Raw genomic sequence first — 25,467 nt, 5'->3', positions numbered from 1 at the left:
TACGTTAATGCCTAGTTTTTTATTGAAGCCTTCATCTTTTACATTTCGTTCTAAGTCTTCTGAAGTTTCAACTCTAGGTTCATGTCAGCCAGAAATTATTAAGTTATTTCTCCTGATTCTGTTTTCTAGATCATCAACATGTTCACTAATGTTGGTGAGTTATTCCTCGAGGTTCGTTGTTGTTGTTTCGATGCTTTCTACATTAGAGTTCAGTGCACTCAAACCACCCAATCGCCACTCGATGTCGTCAGTCCTTTCTGTTGGTAGATTCCTTTGCATTTCATTCTGTGTTGCTTGCATGTCCTGTATAGTAGAAAAAATTTTACTTTGCCCATTTAACAGTTCTAGCAAGATATCTTTTTCTGTTGGACCTGGATTTTCTTCCATGTCTCCGCAAACCAGAATATCTCTAATTAATGGGCTAATTATACTAGACAAAAAATAATTAACACGCAGTGGGCAGGGCAGCAGCAGCAAAAACCGGTTATCCGATCGATAACCACGAGTTGGCATATATCTACTAACCTGTAGCATGAAGCAAAAGGGATTGTTCAGCATGCTGCCGGGATTGCTGCCGCCTCGCCCATTGGTGAAGCACAGCTCGTCCGGTGCCTTTATAGCTGTCCGAGGGGGCATGTGACTTGACGTCACTGTTGTGGAGGCGATACCCGGACTTGTGACGCATGGAAAACTTTGTCGATTCATGATGCCGCATTCACCACGTGTCGATGAATGCACGCCAGCGTCTTGGTCCACGCCCACCAACGTTGTCGAAGCAGCACAGGTGCTAGGCGAATCTTGGTTTCCGAGAGTAACCACCGTAACCTGTAGCATGAAGCAAAAGGGATTGTTCAGCATGCTGCCGGGATTGCTGCCGCCACGCCCACTCCTAATGCCGGAGCAAGACACCGTTTACTCCCATTTCTCTGTACATAAGGCCTCGGTGGTCGAATGCTGGGGCATTTGATTGCGCTATTTTCACGCATGCGACCCTACGAGTTGAAGCATTGCTTTAGCGATGGTATAGGCTTTTGCGCACAAACAAGAGGTCAAAACAGGAGACTGGTGCAATGCGCGTGCGCTTTTGTTTGTACTCTCCTGACTTGTTCGAGCACAAAAGCCTGCCGTCACGAACGCTACCAACTCGTCCAAACCAGTACCACGCTTTGTTTTAGGTTGCAAAAATTTAAAAAAGAACGTATTGTTCCAATAACAACTTCGACCGCCGTCGCCGAAAGCAACTACAGGAAGCAATTCTCCAAAGAAGCCGGTCTGGAACTTGTCCCCACGATATTTAAGGTAGAGCGTATTACTGCTGCGCGGGAGGACACTTTGCAGGAATGTTCCTCTTGCGTGTTTTTTTTTCTTTTTTTTTTAGTGATCACTCTACATGGGACACAGCCCCTCGTTAGCAGAGTGGAACACCCCTAATATAAGGCGCACGAAACTACCTGAACAAAACCGTTCGCTGCAAGTAGTAGTAGTAGTAGTAGTAGTAGTAGTAGTAGTAGCAGTAGTAGTAGTAGTAGTAGTAGTAGTAGTAGTAGTAGTAGTAGTAGTATCTGTATTTCTTCCTTGCATACAATGCACAAGAAAAACGACAGAAGCAAAAGGCGCTTTATACGCTTGACAAAGGCTTCTGCGTCTGTAGTTCGCAACAGGTACACATTTCTTACACAAAGAAATCTCGCGCATCATAAGACAACATGAGCGATAAGAAAGTAATATTTCGCGCTTACAAAAGCAAATATTACCAGAAACTTCTCATTCAAAAGTAATGAAAGAGACAGAAAAAGAAAACAGCATGCACTCGCGCCTATGTATGACAAGAACAGTATAATTTGGATGTAAATTCTGAGCACTATGGTTTAGTCCTAGATAAAATAATTTGTATCCCCAACAAAATTTATTTAGCTTGATTTTTAAAAGCATTTGGGCTAACGCCAAAATCTAGGTTACAAAGCAAGTATAATCGCATTGTGTGGTACCACCTCCACTCGCAGTTCACTGGCGGGTGGCGTTGCTTCTGTGTTGGCTGTGGTTAGGGATGAGTTGCAAGCGGTGGAAAAACACTTTAGGTGCTGACACTCGCAGCTCTCCACGGCGGATGAGCGTGATCAGAGACTGTTCATAGCTGGGCTCTTGACTGGTCGTGGTGATGATGTTTATTGCCATCCCCTCTGAAATGGGGCGGTGAAAAACAGCCACCTAGTCTGCTTGACCTAATCAGGCTTCACTACATCTATCCCAGTCTAGCATTTTTCCTGTCGCTCCTTCATTAAACTTTTCTTTCTACATTACAACCTACCTATGACTGTAACGACTTCTATTCCCAGTTTTTTTTTTCAACAATACTCAAAATGTCTCTTGCTTATCTGGACTGCCTGACCAGTTAATACTTCCATCCGCTCTCAATCCCAGCGCTTCTGGAAGGTGGACGTCACCTACAGGTCTCGCTGGGTTAATATATTCGCATTCCATTACGATGTGCTGAGTCTTTCCTGGGTTTTTGCTGCAGCAGACACATGCATCATCCTGTTGCAAATATTTGCTGCGGTATGTTTTTGTTCTTAGGCTACCAACTCGGGAATCAAATAGGAAGTGACTGCCCCTTGTGTTATCGTACAGATTTTCCTTTCCAATTTCTTTCATGAAATTTTTGTAAACTTACATAGTCTTTCTTGTTTCCATTCTTCGCATCCAATTTACTGTCCCTGTTTCTCTCACTTTTGTTTTGATGACTTTTGGTTGTCGCTGCACCATGCTGCACGCACCACACTCGCGGCCAACCAAGGGCAGGGCGCATAAGCGAAATGACTCATATTGCTGCGTGCGCTTACAAGATCACCAAGCTTCCACGAAAGCGAATGCGTTGAGAAACAAACCAATTAATTTAGAATGTACGTCAGCTATATATGATAATCGTTACAATTACTTCGAAGTGCTAAAGATGTGCTACAGCTTAATTAACACAAAATCATTGCCAATAGGGCTGGAATACCAGTATTAAATGTCATTTTTTATCGAAGCGTGGCATCACGAAAGCCTTACGCATCATATAGATAGTGAGGGGGAAAAAAAAGAAAGACAACACTGAAGAGGCTCCGGTGGGTAACGCTTTACCGGTAAAATGGTAAAAGTTTGGCGGAACTATAGAACACAAAGAGAAAGCAACTGAAAGGGAAAAAAGGAAATTGGAAGGAAATAACTTTCACTGCACCATTACTCTGCACAGTTACAAGTACTATAATTCTCTATCAAACGTCCCTATCAAGCCGTTATTTAGCTCGCTCACGTCATGGTCACCCGACGATGAGGCGTAGTCATATCACTAGGGGGTTCCTGCTGAAGGTGCGACGCTATTCAAAGGTTGAGTTTCGATTTTCTGGGTTAAATCAGTCGGAATTCAGTACGCGGCATAGTTTAGCAGCGTCCGCTATTTGCGTGTGCAGGACCATTTACTATTTCAATTAAAATGTTAATTAGCCTATTTTCAGAAATAAATTTATAATTAATGTCTCCGATCGTTTTAAAATATAGTCCCCTGTGGTAAAAGCATTCCCATTGAATTCGCTAAGTTGTGGCATCTGCTATATTTAAAACAGCAAACAAAATTCGACGCATTTTCTGAAACACTGCGTCAAGTATCATGTACATTTTCAAATAATACTACTGAATCCGCTTTACCGAACCTATCCCACGGGAATGTACAAATACTCAAACCACACTCACATATCTACAGTACTTGGCGCACAGAAGGAATCAATATTGTTGAATGAAATTGGAATGTAACAGAATATCAAAGATGTCCGATACAGCATCGACCTGAGATGCTATTACTAACGTTCCCCCATGGAGGAAGAAAGTACGTGGGTGGCCTTCGCCCATCTAATAACGCGCAACTTATTTTAGTTTAAGGCGTAGGCATAAAAAAAGTTTGCTAAACAAAAAACTTTTTCACAAATCTTCACAAGTAGCAGACGCGCCACGTAACCAGCAGTTGGAGCACTCTCAATAAAACAATATTGAAACGCACTAGCATAATTGGATCAAACGAAACAGCTTTAGCTAAGCGAAAAAAATAAAGAGGAGTCATAAACGAGTTTCATCTTATAAAAGTACTTGTGATCGGTTGTGGCTGCGAATTAAACAGTGTGCCGCCATCTGGCGCTTACGTTGGCCGTCGCAAAACGAAGGCGGTTCAAACAGCGCTCCGCAGATGACGCTAGGTTTCGCTTTGTTGGAGCCATGGAGGTGGTTGGAGCCATGCGTGGCCATGGTTAGAGCTGTTACCTGCTTTCACTGTTCAGTGAGGTTAGTCTGCAAGGCTCCGATCTGAAACAAAGTGCCGGCAGGAACTGTGTTACGTTGCATTATAGTGAACTGGAGTACTATAGTTGCATAGTCAGTTTATAAAGCTCTGACAAGAAAGTATAGTCAGAGGCAGACACATACTCAGGTTCTTTTTCGGGGGAGGGGGGGGGGGGGGCAGCCAAACGTAACTTTTTTATGAAAATTAAGGGGGGAGGGGGTGTACCTTTACTAGTACAAACGTGAATAATGCCTACCGTTCGGCATAAAGACAGGTAAACCAGCAAAAAAAGAACAAAAAATGAGATAAGGTGTATCTCACAAGTACGCCCGTGAGATACACCTCTCATTCACTTGACAACCAACGAACCACATGAAATGGACTCGCGCAGGAAGAACACTGCCAAGAACAAGTAAACAAGTGAAAGTCTAAAATGAAGATTTCTAGTAGCGTTTTTTTAATTAGGTTTGGAAGAATTATATAGAAAAATATATTTGCGGAATAATCGCAGTTCTTTTGAATCCCTCGTTTACTGCTCTGCCAAGTGCCAAAACCGACTCGATCGTATCGTTATTTTTTTTTTTTTTGCGATGAAGGCTTGCCCCTAAGGCATAATTGTTGGAGCGTATATGTGTATTATATGTGTGCTGTGTGGCCTGTGTTGTGTATGAATTGAAGCAGTGTTTTGTGAAATCTGTCATCATGTATCCAGCGGTCATAGCTGGTTGTCACACTGTAGCGGAGGCCGGCTTGCAGTAGGAGACGCGAGCGTTCCGATTGTAAACCCGTACATGTCCATATTAGGTGGTATGCATCTCATTCCACCACAGGAACGGAGCAGTATGGACACGTAGCACCCAGTGGTAAATGCGACCAGTTCCACCTTGAGACAACAGCCGGTGTAAGGGCCACCCCGGCCCGAAGCCTCCTAAGCACAACTTCCTCCGCCCTAGTAAGATGAAGGGGGAGGGAGCAGACACACGGTGGGATAAGAGCGCGTGTGTCCTGCCGGATAACATTTTTACGGGCTCGCAGCGAGTATCGTTATTTGGGAAATAACGCTGCGTGGCCGCCAATCCCGTACAACTGGTACAACTGCGTAGAGCGCAGGACGGTGCGGTTCTAGACGTGCTGCGCCCACCGCGGAAGGTTAGCAAAACACCCACATAAGCAGCGCAAAGAAGTGGCCACGTCAGGCGGCTCGACTGATGAGTGTAGAAGCGTCATTCGAAGCACAGGGAATCATTTTCCACTTCCGGCGGCGTTTACTCAACATTATTTTTAAATAAAAAGACGTTGAGCCATAAATATTTTCACAAAGAGCGGTTAAATTTGTTAATTTTAACTGTTCCTCCCTGTTTGGATGCATGCCTCGGCCATCGCCCTTAGAAGATCGCGTAATTTCTGAACTCCTTGCGACTCTTGTTTACAGTTGCCAATTTGCGCGAAAAGTGCTGTGCAATTAGGGAAAAACCAGACGAGGTAACGGGTGACATTCATGTTGCTTATGGGTTAGCGTCACGGCGGGCTGTCACTCGAGAAAATAATGAAGCAAAAGGAAATGTTAAACGCAACTGGCGTTTTCTCAAGCCGCAACTCGTTACACGAGCATACCGACCAGCTGGCTACGAACCAAATCCCTATCCTGGTTCCTGGATCAGTCCAAACAAAGGAAGTTGAACTAATGAAGAAACGGCGATGCGCGTGACCGTTCTAATAGATGGTGACAACTGAACTCATATCGAGTTACTCACGCGGGCACCGAACTGATGAGAAACCTGGCCTTCACACATCAGGCGATGCCGATAACTAGCGCCATCCGAAAGGAGTGAAAGAGGCAGCAAAATGTTGACCGCCGAATTATAGCTGTCAAGTCTCAAGCTTGACTTGACGGCGCTTTAGGAATGTGTATGAGGAGCGGTGGCGTGGGCAGGAGCGGGGTGGGGGTGAAGTAAGCCAATTCATTTCGGTACGTGCCTGGTCAGAGGCCGCCTGAAGTTTCCAATATCTTCTTTGTAATACGGCGCGAAAAGGCTTGTGAGTGCTTCTTTTTAAAATGATTGTTTTGTATATCTTTCGCTAAATATGATATAGACAGATGTCGTGACAATACGTCGGTGGCTATGGCATACTGTGTTTACGGAAAAAAATGTGATGAAACTCGGATAACATTATAGGCGATGGAAGCATCATTTTAAGCAGTCCGAACTGACTACTCACGAAAGCGAGTCTGAAATACACAGTCTAACTTTGGGCTGCAAGCACTATTAAGCTGCACCCACCTGATCTGATGACGTCAGTAGATAATAGTTTATGAACCAAAAAGCTTCTTGTGCTATCCATTTCGGAAGCCTGCACTGCTTTAGTTGTGTTGTCCCTTCGTTATGTTGAACTACGATGTAATCTCTTCATTATGCCGGATAGAGAGTTGTTGTGTAGGCAAAAGGGCAGTGATCACAGGCTAGTGACGTCCAGGATTGTTCTCGATTTGAGGAAATAAATAGCAAAATTAGTTAGCAAAAGAAATCCAACATGGCTGCAGTAAAGAAAAATGCCCACCCCCGCCCCCCTCTCCGATTTTTCTGAATATCTGTGTACCAGGATACTTGGCATAAAACGACGTGCGACAACACCCATCTGTGGCTGCCGTCCCCCTGGAAGAAAAAAAATTATGGCTGCACCACTGGCTTGCGGTGAAACATGGCACATGGAGGCGTGGAGCACCTCCCTGTTCTTTGTGCGTCGAGCCTATCGCTTATCGGGGACGCCGGTGCCTTCTTTCCGTGTGCCACCGCCAAAGATGCTGACGCACCGGGAAGCCCATGCCTCGAGCCACAGCCGCTCACTTCGTCATGGTCCGCGCGCACGGTTCTTTCGCACGAATCGCGGTTGAGAGCGCTGTAATACGGTAGCGCATGAGCGCGGTCGCATGGTTTGATTTCATATTTCGCGGAGTCTCTTTAAAGGTCGAAAAAAAAAAATCGCCAGCAGCATGTACGTAGCCAGAAAAAAATGGATTGGTGGTTTCTGAATCCTCTGTACAACGCAACGAAACGCATTAGGCACTAATGTGAATATTAAAAATTTTACATAAATCATCTTAGTTAACTAAGCGGAATATAAAAGTACTCTAAGGAGCGCCACATGACAGCAAACCGTATGCCGTTAATTTCAATCAGCTGCGGCTAACCACTCTCTTTTTATTGATTCAAGTTACGTGAAACATTCTGTAATGAACGAGCAGAAAGGGGGTTAACCGAGGGGCCCGATTGTTATTACTCATATCATAAGAAGCCAACAAACACTGACACCAAGGACAACATAGGGGAAATTACTTGTTCGTAATAAATGAAATAAAGAAACGATAAATTAGTGGAAATTAAAGGGGATGAAAGAACAACTTGCCGCAGGTGGGCAACGATCCCACAACCTTCGCATACACCCTGTATAAGATAAAAAACAAAAGAAAGAAAAGAAAAGAAACACCCTGTATAAGATAACAAGAGCTGTTTGGTTCGAGTGAAATAACTTTTTGTTCTTCGCTCAAAGAGAAACAACTTCTGTACAAAACATAACCTCTTTAGGCAGGAATGCAATCATCATTGTTGACGTCGTATTACCGATGAGAAGGAACATTGTGCGTTCTAAATGAAATAATACACTCGGGAGGTTGTGAGTTAAACTTGCGGAGGCAGTCGTTGGGAAGTTCTATTTTCAAGTAAATATTTTCTGAAATGCCGTGGAGCTTTAAATAACCGCACAAAGCCAGGCGTATAACTTTTTGCGACGCCCGCCGTTTGACCCCTCAAACTTCCCATTTAAGCCCGGAAAGCTTAATGCAAAGCACACAGTAGTGTTTTTGATATGCTAGAGAAAATTGTGGATAGTTTGGTAAATGAATTACTAATAATTAATTAGTGTGCCAATTATTTTCATTCAAGCGTTTAAATTGTTTCTTCTTTCTTAAATTTTCGCATGCACACTCCTAGCCCAGAAATAAACATAAATAAGTTGTTCTAATTTTCTTTGATGTCGAATGGTGTTTGAGCTTTGTGGATATAAGGAATGATCGGGCGACGCCATGTCTTGGGGAGAGCGACAGATGCAGAATATACACGCATCTCACTTCGGGAAATCTGTAATGTGTTGTTTTCGTAGCACGTTATCAAGTGTAGTGAAAGTAGCTACGGTCCTTTATTGCGGTTTCTTTTATTTTCATTTCTTCATAAAGAGACTTCAGGTGGTTAGTAGCGAGCATTGATAAATGCTGTGTGCTGTAAAATGAGAATCTACGTCAATGCTACGCCTACGAAAATCTGAGCATTTCTCGGCGCAGTTAAGTTTTCAGCTTTCGTTGCAGTATAGCTTCTTTGTTGTTCTACTAACAGGCGCTATCTTTAAAAAATAAAATTATGGGGTTTTACGTGCCAAAACCACTTTCTGATTGTGAGGCACGCCGTAGCGGTGGACTCCGGAAATTCCGACCACCTGGGGTTCTTTAACGTGCATTTAATTCTAAGTACACGGGTGTTTTCGCCCCCATCGAAATGCGGCCGCCGTGGCAGGGATTCGATCCCGTGACCTCGTGCTCAGCAGCCCAACACCATAGCCACTGAACAACCACGGCGGGTCAGGCGCTATCTTGCTTTGGGTGTAAAACTTTCCATGTCTCATCGTAGTTGAGTAAAGCCACGATTGATATGCGCTTGCACAAAAGCGCAGGTGTGCGCACCTGTTCTCGTCGTTTCTGTTGATATGGACGCAGACGTTGTTTATGTCACTGTGGGCGGCAGAGGACGCAAAATCGAACGTCGGCCACATTGCCACTTTCGGTGCAGATGTCTGAGTATATTAATTAGTGCGGTCACCCCCACTACTAAATTGCTATTTGGTGGTCTGGTCAAGAGCTGCTTTGACTCGGACAGTTTCTGTAATTCATTCGTATCCCCTTCAGTTGGGCGTAAAAGAACCACTGTTTCTTTCTAATATTGTATTCATCAGATCGAGACCGATGGAACAAGCTTTGCACTGTTTTCAGGCTGCAGCACCAGTCCAACATAAGTGTAGTGGAGCGACGTAAGTCATACTCTAATACAGAAAGGCATAACGAGTCAGCAAAATCTGAAACTTAATCTAAACTCTGAAATTTTAATAAAACAGTTGCTATGACAATAGCCACAAAGAAAAAGCCACTGTCTCATACGTATTACATTGCTCATAAAAGTATTCAGTCAGTAACGTCTTTCAAATATCTAGGACTAACTATCACAAGCAACTTAATATGGGGTAAACATTTGAAGAACGTTTAAGCAACAGAAATGAATAAACTTTGTTTTCTGTGCAGAAAATTAAAAGACTCCCCGCCAAGTGTTAAACTCGAGGCATACCGCATTGTAGTTCTACGCATCCTTGAGCACGTTTCCTCAGGGTGGGTCCCACACTACGGTAAAAATATCGCACAAGAACGAATTCAGCGCCTCGCTGCTAGATTTATTGTGAAGCAAGGTTTGGCTACGGGCTAGTTGGTATTCCATGGTATGAATCGTCACTTACAGTGCATACATAGAGGAGGGACAAAAAGGACGACGAAGACAAGCGCTGTCTTTCCAGCGCTTGTCTTCGTCGTCCTTTTTCCCCCTCGTCTATGTATGCGCTGTAAGTGACGATAGATTTATTGTATCTGACTATCGATCTTTTTCATCTGTTACTGATAGCTGCAGCGACTGAATCTGGAGCCCCTCCGTTTCCGCCGAAAGACTGCGAGACTAAAAATGCTTTATTTGATCGATCAGAACAGAATCGGTATGCCGCGCGAAACTTGTCGTCTTGTGCGCAACACAGGTAATCTAGAATTAATCACTCGAATTGTATCCGGCCGTGCTTTGCGAGGACGAAGATGTTTGAAAAGTATTTTTTTTCCGCTCACAATTGAAGAGTGGAATTGTCTGCCAGCGTCTGTTGTTTATTGTACAAATGTAAATGCCTTTGTGAATTCTTTGTCATTGCACTTAATGTAAAAAAAAACCTCTTCTGCTTGGGCAGCACTGCTGCCTGAAGTATTCTGAAAGAAATAAATAAATAATATTAACTGGTCAGTTTCGTGGCACATTTGCATCGTCAACACTGTCAGCTAACGTTCTTTTTTTTTTTCAGATGTCCTTTGATGAGCCTGCGAAAGACGAGCCTGTTGCCAAATGCGGGCAATCAATCTACCGCACACATTTGCGAACATATATTCTGGAAGCTTCTACCGAAGAGTTGAGTGTTGCTAATGACAGTTGGCATGCAATTTTATATTGAGCATCATCTGTTGCTGCATAATCTACCACTTCTTCGTCTGACCGACACAAAGTGAAATCAATATACGCGTTTCGCAAGACCATCATCAGCGGTGTGAACTACTTCACCTTGAACTCGAACCTTCACTTAATATTACGTGCACTTTGAACATCGCTGCAAGGCCGCTATGCTATTATCATGATGATGATAATGATGATGTGGTCATCGTCTTGAAAACTGAGCGATGGCATATGTCCCTAGTTCATTGCACCAAAAAACTATACTCTTGCAGCAAAAGTGACCACAGGAGAACGTGGCTGCTCACCTTCTTTGCTGACTTCAAGTGCTCGAGTGGTTGTTAATCGTAGAGAGTGGCAAATGGTTTAGCATATAAGTACAAGTAATGTTTCTGAACACGGGGAAATTTCTGAACGCAAGAGGAATCGGGTAGCGTGGGGCATGTACCGTCTGGTTGGACGTCAAGGCTAAGGAGCACTCAAAAACATCTGTTTTGCCAGGAGGGTCTGAAAATTTATCGTTGAATCTCTCGCGCAAAGTCATATTTTGATCTTTTTCTGTGGCAGAAAGCGTGGCTGATAACTCTACGTCCTTGTGAGTTTGTGCCCTTGATAGTTGGGGAAAAAGTAAAGTTTTGTTACTTTGATTCCCCGTCCCTTGGAGCAGGCGCTGATTGAGCAGGCGTCCTTGAGCAGGATTGAGCGTGCTTGAGCAGGCGCTACTTCAGGCTCTTGCTTTATGTGTTTCTTCATCACGTTCACGTAGAAAACCTTAGAATATTTGCCCAAGTCGATCAAGTAGTTTAGAAGAACTTCTTGCTGGGCGAGTTGGTGCACTGCTATGTTAGGAAGAGTTGCGCGCATGAAAGTAGACGATCAAGTAGTCGACACCGCTCTTGATTGGTCCTTTCCACTGCATGATTAGATTGGCCTTCTCACCTGGTAGAAGAATCCATACTTTGTCGTCGACTTTTAACTTCCAGACAGTACTTCTTCTGTCATGATAAAACTTTTGTTTTCATTGGGCTTTCTGAAGCTCTTCATGAGCCAACGGACGTGTATCTTTAAGTCTCTTGCGCAGATTCCTGAGGTACTGATATTTAGTCCGCATATCCTCATGGAGTTTCTCGATGAGGATATGCGAACCTTTGCGATAAGTTTGTTACAAACTCTATAAGTTTGTAACAAACTTATAGAGTTCCTTTTTATTGTAACTCATATGCAGCTTTATGTAGCTAACGTTTCTCTGACTCTTAGGCTGTGCACCTGGCTGCTGTTTTTTTTTTATTGTATGTACGTGATTGTTATTATTGTTATTGTGTGTACTTGATTGTATGCCCCCCTTACTCAGTCCCCATGTAGGGGCATTGTAAGGTATTTTACAAATAAATAAATAAATAAATAAATTTGTCATGAGCTCACGGACAGCTCACGGGCGTTTCATCCGTAGATCAACTCATACGGTGAGAAACCCAGACTCACTTGTGGAACCTCACGGTAAGCCAACAATAAGGGTGCTAAGTAGTGCTCCCAGGAACGTGGCTGCTCTTGGGACATTCGCTTCATTATGAGTTTCAAAGATCCGCTGTGCCTTTCCAGGAGCTCATTCGCCATTGCATGGTAAGGTATCATTTATAGGAACTTGACAGGCAAAAGATGTTCAACTTGTTGCACGAGTCGTGACGTGAAGCTCGTTCCTTAGTCGGTCACTATCTCTCTTGCAAGACCACCAATTCAAAAAATCTCTACAAGTGCTTGTGCCTCATGTGCTGTGTCGGTGGCATGCAAATCTACAGCATCGGGATAAGGAGTTGCGAAACCGACCATTATCAGTATGTACTGGTTTCCCTTCTCCGATCTCGGCGAAATAGAATCGACAAGAACGCCAAGAATGGAGTACGAATCACAGCCATTCGACCAACAGGTGCCAGTCCAAACAGTCCTTTAGTAGTTGTTCGCTGACACACGTCGCAGGATTTCACTAGCTGATTAACATTACCATGTAAATCTTGCCAATAAAATCCTTCCAAAATGTTCACTGAATACCCTGATGACTTGTCATCAGACTCTCTAGTGCAAATTATAATATAGGTATATTGAATGACTTCGGAATCACAACTTGTTTGTTGTTTCGCTCAGAAGCCAGACAGTTTTCATAGCAAAGCACATCTTTTTCAGTAAAAAATGAATAAGTATGGTTTTTCCCGGACATAAAAATGTTGTCTCCTTTACGAAAATACTTCTTCAGGGACCTGTCCTCCCACTGTTCTTCAGCCAGACTAGTTCTTGTCACGCTTGCTATGGTAAAAGTAGGCACACGTAATGAAGACGGGAAATCAGGTTTCGTGCAAAGGTATAAGCAAATGCCGCCTTGTTCGGCATCATGTCCTCTTATGGCACACATGACACTGTAGCAGTATTCTTCCAATCAGGGACGCTGGCCTAGATTCGTGGCATTTGGAATATTTCCCAAAATAAGGTCGTACATGGACTAGGCTCACACAATGCTGTCACGTTGCCCACGAAGTATGGGCTATCGACTTCAATAGACGATTTCGGGTGACACAGCATGGACCCATCAACAGCTTTAAATTGTTCATACATCCGGCAAGGCAAGCGTAGGGGACGAGGTCGCGTATAAAAAAATAGCAGCATTACTGCCAGAATCTCGCAGAACCCAGACATGTTTTCCAAATACCCGGCCTTCAGCAACAGGCCATCCTCGTATTATTCTTCCTTCTGTTGCGTCGGATCTTTCGCGCCGAGGACGCCTATCAGACCTGCGCTTCGGTTTACGCATCTGCGCTTTTTCTTGCAAAGAGGAAGACATGGCGCAAGTTGCGAGCTGGTCCTTTTCTTTTGAGCGTAACCAACAGTATTATTGGGTGTCGCCGGCTTTTTCGCACAGCGAACACTTACTAGTCTTTCGGACTATTGCAGTCAGAAGCTCGATGCCCAACTCGGTTGCGCAAAACACATCGTGGCTTTGTCATTCTTGGCAAATCAGTTCTCATTACCGCAGGCCCTAGCTCGTTATATCTGTCGGCCCCTTTGGCTATGCAGGAAAATCCCTGAGGCTCAATGAAAAGGCCAGTAGCGTTATCCATTGCGTCAAGCATGCTACACACCCTCTCTTGTGAAAATGGCTAGCTTAGGGTGACAGCACGAAAAAGAATTCACAAAGGATCAGATGACGAAGTCGCTCGAATGTCTTTGGCACGTCAGCCATCTAAATCCATCGGTCAAGATAACCAGAAAGCATTGCTGAAAGTTGTTTACCAGTTTCGCCATTTTCAGCTGGGGCTTTCCGGAACTTTTCTTATTAGCCCTCAACTATGAACAGAAATCGTTGCAGAAGAGCTATCTTTATCGCAACCAAGCGCTTCGATTGTTGTCATACGGCCAATGACTTTGCGGGCTTCTCCTGGGAGACACATGATAGCAGCGGTTGCCCATTTCTCGCGATGTGAGTTCTATCCAGAAGCTACATGCTTTAAGTACTAAAGGTACGCGTCAAGGTCATCGCGTCGTTCATCAAACATTGGGATGGGCTTCTGTGAGTTAACCACCGTACTTTTTGTCGCTACAGACTTATCTGCAGTTACAACTTATGGACTAATTTCATTGCGGCGCCTCTCGTAACTTGAGCTTCAGTTGAAAATTCCCGTGCTCACGTTTATTAGCTTCTCGTCTTCTCTCTCTCGGCTGCTCTATCCTCATAAAGCTGTTTTCTCCCTGTCTGGACCCAGTCCGAAAGTTGCTTCATAGTCAAGAAGGGCCGTAAGCTGGCTTCGCGGTGCCAAGGTCGCAGTTGGCTCTTCCGTTGGCGTTCCCGTGACATTTTTTGTGGTCGCCAGGAGCACGAAACACCGCACAAAACAAACCACACCGCACCGAACAGGCCAACGCACCGAGCTGCTGCTGTTTTCGCCTTCAACATGTGGCACGAGCACCGCGTGCTCCCGTCAGGTGCCCCAGGTCTTCTTCCACTATTGTTACTCACGCGCGCACAGTCCTTTCATGAGCACCATGAGCACATATTCAGTGCATAATATGCAGATTGAGCACAAAAGCCCCATAATTACGAAACTATACAACTAAACATGTAGCCCTCAGAGACACTCACGCGCTGTATGAATCGACCGTGAAGCTATGCATTAATTATACCGATAATAAAGGCTGCATGAAAAAAAATCACTAATTGCGCAACATATTTGTCCTTACCCGCTGCATATCCGTTCGCCCCGTATACGCTTGCTAAATTGCGATTTATTAATGTGTTAGAACACCAAAACATCACTGACGATTACGATACTCCCTAATGCGGAATTTGAGTGCAGCTCTGTACGTGTTTTCATTTCGCGATATATTGGCTGGCGCTGACAATGTCTCGTGCGGCACATTGGAAACGGAGCGAAGTGTGGCGCGACTGCCTCGCTAATTGGGAGATCGCTAGAGGCAGCGCGTGGGTGAGGCGTGGGTGCGATTCACAGCAGCCGCCGCAGACAGACCTCTGCTCATGCAGCGCATTGTTTCCGCATATGGTATCGTTGACGTGCTCGCCGCATTCCATCGTTGAACAGACGACGGCGCTAAAGCCCCTCAATTTTCCAAAAGTAGCGCCATTCTTAGATCTTTCCGCCACCCCGCTCTCCCGAGCGTTTCCTCCTCCCCGCGTCCTGTCGCCCCAGCCTCCTCCGATCCTCCATTGGCCAATGTGTCGCGCTTTCGTATACTTTTTTTTCTTCACAGCGCGCTCCGACCGCTATTGCTGGCGCTGTGCGACGAAAGTACGCGCAGGCGGATTGATGGCAGAAGGTCGCGGGACCAAATTGCGGCGGCGGCGGCCGCATTTCAATCGGGGTGATACGCAAAGGCGCCCGTGTCCCGTCCATTGGAGGCACGTTAAAGAACCACAGCTAGCCAAATTAATTTGGAGTCCCCCATTACGGCGTGCCTATGATCATATCGTGGTTCTGGGACGTAAAACCCAAAAATCAGTTTTTTCTCTGTCTTGTGTCCCTTGAGTGTTCCAGATAAAGCAGCACTACTTCCCTTGCGAAAACTTACAACGCAAAAGAATACAGACGCACGTAGTATACAGATATGAAATAAGCACTTCAATAAAAGTGCTACTGGTGCTAATGAGAGGAGGGCGGATAATTATTCTCGGAACCTTTGTTCAGTTCTCCCATCAAGATCGTTCTTGCTATCAAATGCCAACCGCTTGCACTGTAATAAATAAGTAAAAAAACGATTCCATGTTCTGGTACGTTGTTCAAATTATCAATACTGTCTACGTGTGAAAACGTTGCACGTTGCTCATGGCCGCCACAACTTATGCATGAGCTACACACATCTGTAAAAGGCGCGGAGCAGACGTGGGGCAGTTGCTAGGCTTTGCTGGCCCCAGACAGTTGGAGTCTATCACGCCCCGGCCGAACAAAAGTATCCTGCAGGTACTCAAATGAACCTGCGAAACCGCGTACACATACTTTCACGCAGTCAAAACCTGGAACTGAAATAATTACGCGTGTGTTTGAGCACACCGTGTGCATGAGTCGTGTTTTAGCAACACCAACTCTCAACGCGCGTGCGCTTTACTCCTTAAATAATGGTCCTTTTCCGTACATTTTTTGCGCCCTTCCAACGCGACATTAGTAAGGCCAGTTACCGACTGACGAAGCAAAACCTCGCCTCAAAACCTGCTCCGCAGGGCTCGAACGAACTTTTCCGCGGATTTCCTCCGGTAGCGCAAAAAAAAAAAAAAGCCGTCGTCTGCTGCGGCAGGGCCTCCATAGGCCGCGCCACTGTCGAGGCTGCGCCAAGCGCGAGAGTGGAGCGAAGGAGGAGGGAACTAGTTGGCGCTACTTTTCGAGATTGAGGGGTTTTAGACGGCACGCTTCTCTGGCGCCATCTCGTAGCAGTCGTCGCCGCAGAGCCTGCCTTGCGCGGCACAACGCTTTTCTTCTTCCGCTTTCGCCACGCCCTCCTCCTCCGCTTTCGTCCTCGCGCTCTTTTCGCTATTGCTGTCCTTCATCTCCCGCTGCGCTCTGCGTTCTCTCTTTCATCCTTCGATCTACTCGTTCGCTCGTATATGCCGAGGGACTACGCCGACTCGAAACGCAGGAACGGGCGCCTAAGAGCTGCGCTCTAAAAAGAAATTGAAGAGCCATTCCACTATGTCCTTTGCTTTGTCCTTTGCTTGACAGAAGTCTAAGGAACACCTTAGACTTCTGTCAAGCAAAGGACCAGGCAGGATTCCGTAAAGGCTACTCAACAATAGATCATATTCACACTATCAATCAGGTAATAGAGAAATGTGCGGAATATAACCAACCCTTATATATAGCTTTCTTTGATTACGAGAAAGCGTTTGATTCTGTCGAAACCTCAGCAGTCATGGAGGCATTACGGAATCAGGGTGTAGACGAGCCGTATGTAAAAATACTGAAAGATATCTATAGCGGCTCCACAGCCACCATAGTCCTCCATAAAGAAAGCAACAAAATCCCAATAAAGAAAGGCGTCAGGCAGGGAGATACGATCTCTCCAATGCTATTCACAGCATGTTTACAGGAGGTATTCAGAGACCTGCATTGGGAAGAATTGGGGATAAAAGTTAATGGAGAGTACCTTAGTAACTTGCGATTCGCTGACGATATTGCCTTGCTTAGTAACTCAGGGGACCAATTGCAATGCATGCTCAATGACCTGGAGAGGCAAAGCAGAAGAGTGGGTCTAAAAATTAATCTGCAGAAAACTAAAGTAATGTTTAACAGTCTCGGAAGACAACAGCAATTTACATTAGGCAGCGAGGCACTGGAAGTCGTAAGGGAATACACCTACTTGGGGCAGGTAGTTACGGCGAATCCGGATCATGAGACGGAAATAATAAGGAGAATAAGAATGGACTGGGGTGCGTTTGGCAGGCATTCTCAGATCATGAACAGCAAGTTGCCATTATCCCTCAAGAGAAAAGTATATAACAGCTGTGTCTTACCAGTACTCACCTACGGGGCAGAAACCTGGAGGCTTACGAAAAGAGTTCTACTCAAATTGAGGACGACGCAACGAGCTATGGAAAGAAGAATGATAGGTGTAACGTTACGGGATAAGAAAAGAGCAGATTGGGTGAGGGAACAAACGCGAGTTAATGACATCTTAGTTGAAATCAAGAAAAATAAATGGGCATGGGCAGGACATGTAATGAGGAGGGAAGATAACCGATGGTCATTAAGGGTTACGGACTGGATTCCAAAGGAAGCGAAGCGTAGCAGGGGGCGGCAGAAAGTTAGGTGGGCGGATGAGATCAAGAAGTTTGCAGGGATGGCGTGGCCACAATTAGTACATGACCGGGGTTGCTGGAGAAATATGGGAGAGGCCTTTGCCCTGCAGTGGGCGTAACGAGGCTGATGATGATGATGATGATGATGATGATGATGATGATGATGATGATGATTCCACTATGTGAAGGTGGATGACCAGCGAAGCTATAGCATATCACACAGGATTAGACAAGGGTACACGTATTTGTATTCATCGTTTGGTAATGGTAGTGACGATAGCTTTGTGGTCACTGTGATTTATACTGATTGGTTCGGTTACAACCTTAGGCACAATCTTGGCCAGAGTTAAATCTATTCACGACCGTTGTTGAGTAGTTTAGTGACTTGGATTGTTTTGGCACCTGAAACCAAGCTCTTCTAGCACAAACTGAGTGAACAATTTCTTGAGTGGTTTTGAAATGTCCTCATTGAAGTCTCCAGCGATGATCACAGGGGTAGTGTCAGCACGGCTGAACCATACGAAGTGCATAGTCATGAACTTCACTTAGGTGTGACTGGACTTTGCGATATCACGGAATTGTGATATTAACTCTGTATAGACACAGTGGATATCACTATTTCGTCTTTCATTTGTACGGCACAGACATTCCCATAGTCGGTGGCATCGTCCTCTTGCGAGTCAATGGTGTATGGTTGTACATACATTTTGTCCTTTCCGTATATGCTCCTGCTGATGAGTCCATGTGCTGTTCACAAAGAATTCCAGCATAACCATCGATTTGAGCCAATGCATCTTTATTTATTTATCTAATTTGTTATTATTATTTAATATTATTACTGTTATTTGAGGCGGCGTGCTTGATCTCGGTCGGCGCGGTACTGCGTTATCTCGGCGATCGGCCCACGCTCACCTTTCTTATATTATCTTTGCCCAGCCTTGATTGTGCATGGTTTGGCCGAAGAAAAGAAAAAAAGTTGACAGCCATTTTAGATACGCTAAAGAGGATGAAGGCAAAAGCCTGCGCGCTCACGAGACATTCATTAAATTACTTGACATTCTCATTCGAATGCGTTGTTACTGCCATCACTTTTCTCGAACCAAAGGTAAGGGTTTGAATGCCTTAATTAACGCTATTTTCATTAGCTGTGTCCTAATGACATTCGACCTAATTAACGCCGAATTTCGTGGGTTGGACCCCCACTAGTGGCCGTGAGTTCGACCTTCGATGGTGGCACCATCCATTTTCCTGCCATTGAATTTTGGTCCCACCAAAGGTCGAGGGTTCGACTCCCACCAAAGGTCGTAGGTTCGAGTGCCCTAATTTACTATTATAAGTAAGTGTGCCTTAATTATTACCAAAGGTTGTGGGTTCAACTCCATTAATTTTGGTGCTATAACGCCGGATGGTCAATTATTCGATAACGCCGGACATAAGATTTTCGACCCATGAGCCACTTAATGCTTTCGCCTTCAAAAATATTTCCTATCCCACGTCTTTTTCCCCCTTAGCCATCCAATTTCTGTCAAACTTTTTCGGGCTGCGTTCACTTCGCCTTTGGGTCGCGCGTCGTCACAAAACCACGAAAACTCACCCGTTAAATGTGACGTGTACGCACTAAAGACGCATTAAAACTTTTTTTTTTTTTGAAAATCCGCCGACTGCCCTGTGCCGATACTCTGGCAGTGGCTACTGGGAGCTGCCGGCTTCTCTTGTGGAGCACATCTCGCCCGTTTCTCTACTTTTCTGGACTTCTCCCTGCACTTGCGGGGTCTACTACCCCCTACATCGGGGTGATGGATGTACCCGAATGACACCCCGAGAAGCCTCCCCGTTCCCGTTCACCTGCGGACATCGCTTCGAGGAAGCGCGGAAATACATCCAGCGATAGCGAGGACACAGCTGTACTCCGCATCAGGTGACGAGTCCTCGGAAGACATCATTCGACTTGTCCAGTACCGCAAGGCCAAACAAAGAATTATCAACGCATCTTCGGCGTCAAGTTCGACAACCGTGAAAACTGTGCCTCGATGATAGCCTCACTCCATCGTGTTTGTACCACACAACGCTGCTGACATCCTACGCATCCTGAACAGGTAAGTATTCTCCATGTATCTAAAAAACACCGTGTCGAACGAGATTAAGGATGTCAGGATAAACACTTGGAGAAACATCCTGGTAATCGATGTGATGAACCCGAGCGCGCTGAACAGACTACAACATGTAACGTAGCTGGGTAACATCAAGGTCCGATTCATCGTGCCAGCGAATGGTGCTACTATAACAGGAGTCATCTATGACATTGACAATGAAGTACCTAACGCAGACCTCCCAGTTCTCATAAAGCCAGCAAGTGAACAAAACGTCATTGTGCACGTTGGTCCCCTCGGTAACACATGTTGTGTGAGGATAACGTTCAAAGGTGACTGTCTTCCTTCATACGTGAAAGTTGGCCACTTTCCCTACCAGGTTCTGATTATTTATTAGAACGCAATGCTTCAACTGTCAGAAGATTGGCCATGTGAACGGTGTTTGCATAAATTCCACAGTGTGCCGTCGATGCGCCGAACCCCACTCAGAAGACAACTGCAGGCCAACCACGTTGAAGTGTCCTAACTGTCAAGGTGATCACTGCGCCTCTTCCAAAGACTGTCCCCAGATCAAGAAAGAGATCACCATTCTTAAACAAATGGTGAGAGGCAGCTTTACCCACCGAGGCCGCTGAGAAAGTCCGGCGAAGACAAAGTCACCAACGAAGGTACTCGCGACGGAAAATATCAACTTTTCAAGAAAAGTTGACTCGCCAAGCAGCATCGTCAGCGGAAGTTTCCAGCACCCCAAACCCCGATGTTGTAAGGGAGAAAACTGCCAGGTATCTGTCTACAAAGGAATGGCCCCCACTTAGCGTACACAACCAGCAGAAGAGCCACAGCAGAAGGCGCCCCCAGTACAGCAAGGTGCTGCATTTGAGGAGTCGCGGAAAACAGATGAGCGAGTGATAGCTCTTCTTAGGCCTTTAACGAATGCCATTCACGTGTTGCTAAACAACATGCACACACCGTCTGCCAAAAGTGCGCTTCAAGTACTGGACGCTCTGGTGCTGGCAACCGATGAGTAGATCATGGCTCCCCAGCCACTGTCTTTCAGGGATGAGCTCCGCAGAGCAGCTATTTTTCTGTGGAATGCCTGCGGACTCAGAGCGCGCATTTCGGATTTCATTTGCTTCGTGTATACCAAAATTTTTTCCCTTTATCGTCATTTGTGAGCCGAACTTATCGAAGACGATCACGTTTTCTGAATATGAATCGTCTTTGTCGTGAACGTTTGGTGAAAATAGTAAGGTTTTGGCGTTCATTCGCCGTCACCTCACTTACATTCATCAGCCTGTGCCACCTAATGACGATAATCAATATATATGCCTAACAGTAAAGAAAAATAATTTTACCTTTACTGTTGTGGGCGCTTACCAATCTCCGTCAAGTGGATTTGGTCACAAATGACTACGAGACATTCTTTCCCCCACTTCTGATCCATGGGTCATTATTGGAGACTTCAACGCCCATCATACACTCTGGGGAAGTTCAAAGATCAACGCGAGAAACAGAGCTCTGGTATCTTTCGCCTCCAGTAAAGAACTTTGGCTGTTGAATGATGGAAGTCCTACGTTTCTACGTGTCTCCACATACGGCAGCTGTCTTGACTTGGCTTTTGTCTCATGAAGCCTTGTCAGACGTGCTGGGTGGCTTGAATACATAGAAACGCACGGAAGTGACCATATTCCCACGTACGCCAAGGCGAGAGGATTGTCTCCTTCCAAAACAGGGGATATGATCCAAAGAGTGGACTGGACTAAATTTCAGTCTGTCATGGAAGAACACTGCGAAGCCAATCCATCTTCCGACTCGGAAGAGGCAATCAGGAGCGCGGTCCAAGACACTGTGCGTACTGTCACATGCTGTTTGAAACTGACAGAATTTGATGTAGAACTAGAACGACTTCGAGTAATCCGACAACGTGCTGAAAGAAGATACCGACGCATGAAGGCAATGGACGATTTACGGACCGCCAGAAGCACGCAAAAGAAGATCCAACGCCGGTTAGACAAGGTCGAATCGCGACGTTGAACTGCCTTCTTTGAGTCGCTAGATCCACGCAAGCTTTTATCGCAACTATGGAGAACGGTGCGCAGTCTCCGGACGCTCCCCATACAGCGATTCCCATTCAAGGCGCTTGCCCTCTCTCAAAAGAGATCGGAGATCGACGTGGCAGAGGATTTCTGTGCCAGATTATCCGGCCAACTCACAGCCACCAACATTCCATCGCCTTCGAGCAGCTGTCCGCCACCACGTGATCACCGGATGGATCTACCATCCTCAATCCACGAACTTAAGGCAGCATTAGCTTTGTGTAGCCGCACATCAGCGCTAGGACCTGATGGAATTTCCTACCGAGCTCTGTGTCACCTGGGGAAGTGAGCGAGAGGAGTTCTCCTTGAGGTGTACAATGAATCTTGGAGATATGTCACGCTACCAACAACCTGGAAGACAAGACGCCTTGCTCCACTGCTGAAGCCTGGCAAGTCGCCGTTGGAACTTTCATCATATCGTCCGATCGCTTTGGCGAGCTGTGTGGGCAAAGTAATGGAGAGGATGGTCCCAGGACGCCTGGAGTGGTACTTGGAGTACCGCAACACCTACCCGGACGCCATGGCGTGCTTTCGACGTGGTCGATCATTGATCGATAACGTCGTCGACCCGGTCACCTACATTCAGCATGAGAAATGCCGTAAGCGTCTCTGCGCTTCTTTATTCCTCGACGTTAAAGGGGCGTATGACAATGTTACGCATGAAGCCATCCTCTCTGCTCTCGCAGAGGTAGGAGTGGGTGGTCGGATTTTTCAATGGATACGGAACTATCTTTCTATGCGATACTTTTTTGTAAGCACCGAGGAAGGAGGCCATACTTGTCTACATTATAGCTACCACTATGTCCTCCAGGGTGGTGTACTTAGCCCTGTGTTATTTAATCTAACACTAATTGCTCTCCTTGAGCACGTGCCAACCACAGTCAGGGTATCAATGTACGCGGATGACATCTGCATATGGACGTCTGCAGTAACACGCCTACATTTGCGAGCAAGAATTCAGAGAGCCGCCACACAAACTGCTATCTGCCTCCGTAATCGAGGCCTGGAAATTTCCTCCAAGAAATGCGCACTAGTGCCATTTACGCACAAACCCATGGCGAACTACAGCATAAATATAAATGGCCAAATAATACCATATATTCGATCTTACAAGTTTCTAGGTGTCATAATCGACAGGGACTTGCCATGGAGCCCTCACGTATCATACGTGAAAAAAACGGTTGACAGGCATGTGCCACCTGTTGAAGTTTTTCACTGGCAAGACTTGGGGAATGTCGACAAGTGCTATGCTACAACTGTACAAAGTGTTTTTTCTGGGCTTTGTGCGGTACAGCTTGCCAGCAATAACCAACACAGGCAAAACGAATCTACGCACAATACAAAGTGTTCAGGCTCAATTGCTCCGAATCTCTCTAGGTCTGCCTCCGAATGCATCAACAGTGGCGACTATAGCAATCGCTAGAGACCACCTTGTCAAAACCCACATTTAAATTGAAGCGCTGAGTACCCATATAAGGCATCTTGCCTGGACTCCTCGCCACCACCTAACCTCTCTACCAGCGGAAAGACCACGCACCTCTTTCAACCAAACGATAACCGCACATAGTGAATCATTGCCCGCTTGTTTCACTCTTGCTGCGAGACCTTCGATTCCTCCATGGTGCCTCGCTCAGCCCAAAATCAACATGACAATACCTAGCATCACGAAAAAAGCTGATCTATCATCACCAGCCCTTAAACAGCTCACGTTACTACTTTTGTACGAGAACTACCGTGACTCTACGCATATCTACACTGGTGCGTCTGACCTGCCAAACAGCTCCGCTGCGGTAATCGTGACACCATCGAAAGTTACAACAATCAAACTTAAGACGATTCACGCGACAACATCGACGGCAGCAGAGCTCGCAGCGCTCTTTACCGCCCTTCATTACATCGGTGATGACCCGCCACACAAGTGGACGATCTTCTGCGATTCAAAGGCGGCACTGCAGTCTCTACTGTCACCTTTACGACGCGGACTGAACGAACAGCTAGTATCTCAGATTACAGAGCCGATGCACCATATTAGTGACGCAGGCCATGAAATAACTTTCCAGTGGCTTTCAAGTCACTGCGGGATTATCGGCAATGATCGGGCCGATCAAGCTGCCCACACTGAGGACCACTACGTACCAATACCACTTCCTAGAACTGACGCAGCACGGAAGCTCCGCCTGCTTTCTCGCCAGTGCACCACGCCGCAATGAAATGAGCCACATTTCAGAAATTCCCGACTATACTCTCCTGATCCTACATTAAGCCTTCGAGTCCTATCAAAGCTTCGCCGTGGAGACGCCACGCTTTTGTATCGACTGTGGTTGGGCGTTGCTTTTAACAAAGCCTATGCGTTCCGCATAGGGATGGCCGACACCGCAACATGTGACCACTGCGGCGATGAAGAATCAATTGGCTATATTCTGTGCGACTGCCCGCAGTACAGTCCACAGAGGGAATTTCTTCGCCACGAGCTTAACCAGCTGGACGACCAACCACTATCGGAACAAGGACTTCTACACCATCCACAGGACCTAACGTCACGTGGGCCCGGTAGGTGCGCGACAGTGCAGTCTACTAATCCGCTGCTTTTCACGGTGCAGGTGTTTGCTGTCGCCGTCCGCCTACTTCTAACCGTTCCACCGTCTGCCTCCCGTGGATCTGTGCCTTCCGTGAACGTGCCCTACCACAATCGACAAATTTTGGATCAACCCGCAACGTCATCAGTGCTCCACCTGCCATCACTGCCATCTGTCTACCGCATCTCGGATCATCAGTGGACAACCCCATCGCCAGGAACATCATCCGCTACTGCTATAAAACCCGTGCGCTCATCGCCACCGCTCTGTGGGCCCGGTAGCTGCGCGACAGTGCAGTCTACTAATCCGCTGCTTTTCACGATGCAGGTTGGTAATAAATTTTCTCTGTTCGCTAAAAAAAGTAGTAACCTTTTCCTGATGCATCTACCGAGCCCTCAGTGCTGTGCCTGTATTGTTGACGAATGTTCGCATGTTATTCGTATTCTCTTGCTATTGTCGGGTGACGTAGAAACTAACCCAGGCCCCGACCGTTTCGACACCGTACTTGCCGAGCTCCAGAAACTAACTGCCGGGCAAACCGCGTTATTGTCTGATTTACAAGACATTAAACAACAGCTGAAGACTACCGACACAACACTGGTCGACCTAAACAAACGCAGGGACGCTGTGGAATCCCACTACACTACCCTTTCTGCTCTCTACTCTGAAATAGGCACCCTGAAAACTTTAACAACCGAACTTACCTGCAAGGTCGACAAACTGGAAGCACGAGTGGACGACGCAGAAAATCGCTCCCGTCGTAACAATCTCATGTTTTACAATGTTCCGGACACTAACCCCGCTGAAAC

General features: G+C 46.0%; 1 long non-coding RNA gene across 1 annotated transcript; it reads right to left on the bottom strand.

The window, feature by feature from the left end:
* Positions 1–531: 531 nt before the first annotated feature.
* On the bottom strand, positions 532–25,467 carry LOC135907708 (uncharacterized). Its single transcript, XR_010566094.2, has 3 exons — positions 25,363–25,467; positions 4,176–4,335; positions 532–825 (listed from the first exon to the last, which is right to left on the bottom strand). It is a non-coding gene; the product is annotated as an uncharacterized lncRNA (long non-coding RNA).

The sequence above is a fragment of the Dermacentor albipictus genome, chromosome 1 (assembly GCF_038994185.2).
Source record: "Dermacentor albipictus isolate Rhodes 1998 colony chromosome 1, USDA_Dalb.pri_finalv2, whole genome shotgun sequence".
NCBI classification, from domain to species: domain Eukaryota; kingdom Metazoa; phylum Arthropoda; class Arachnida; order Ixodida; family Ixodidae; genus Dermacentor; species Dermacentor albipictus.
Note: the sequence above shows the minus strand (reverse complement) of the source record. Positions and strands in the feature narration are given on the sequence as shown.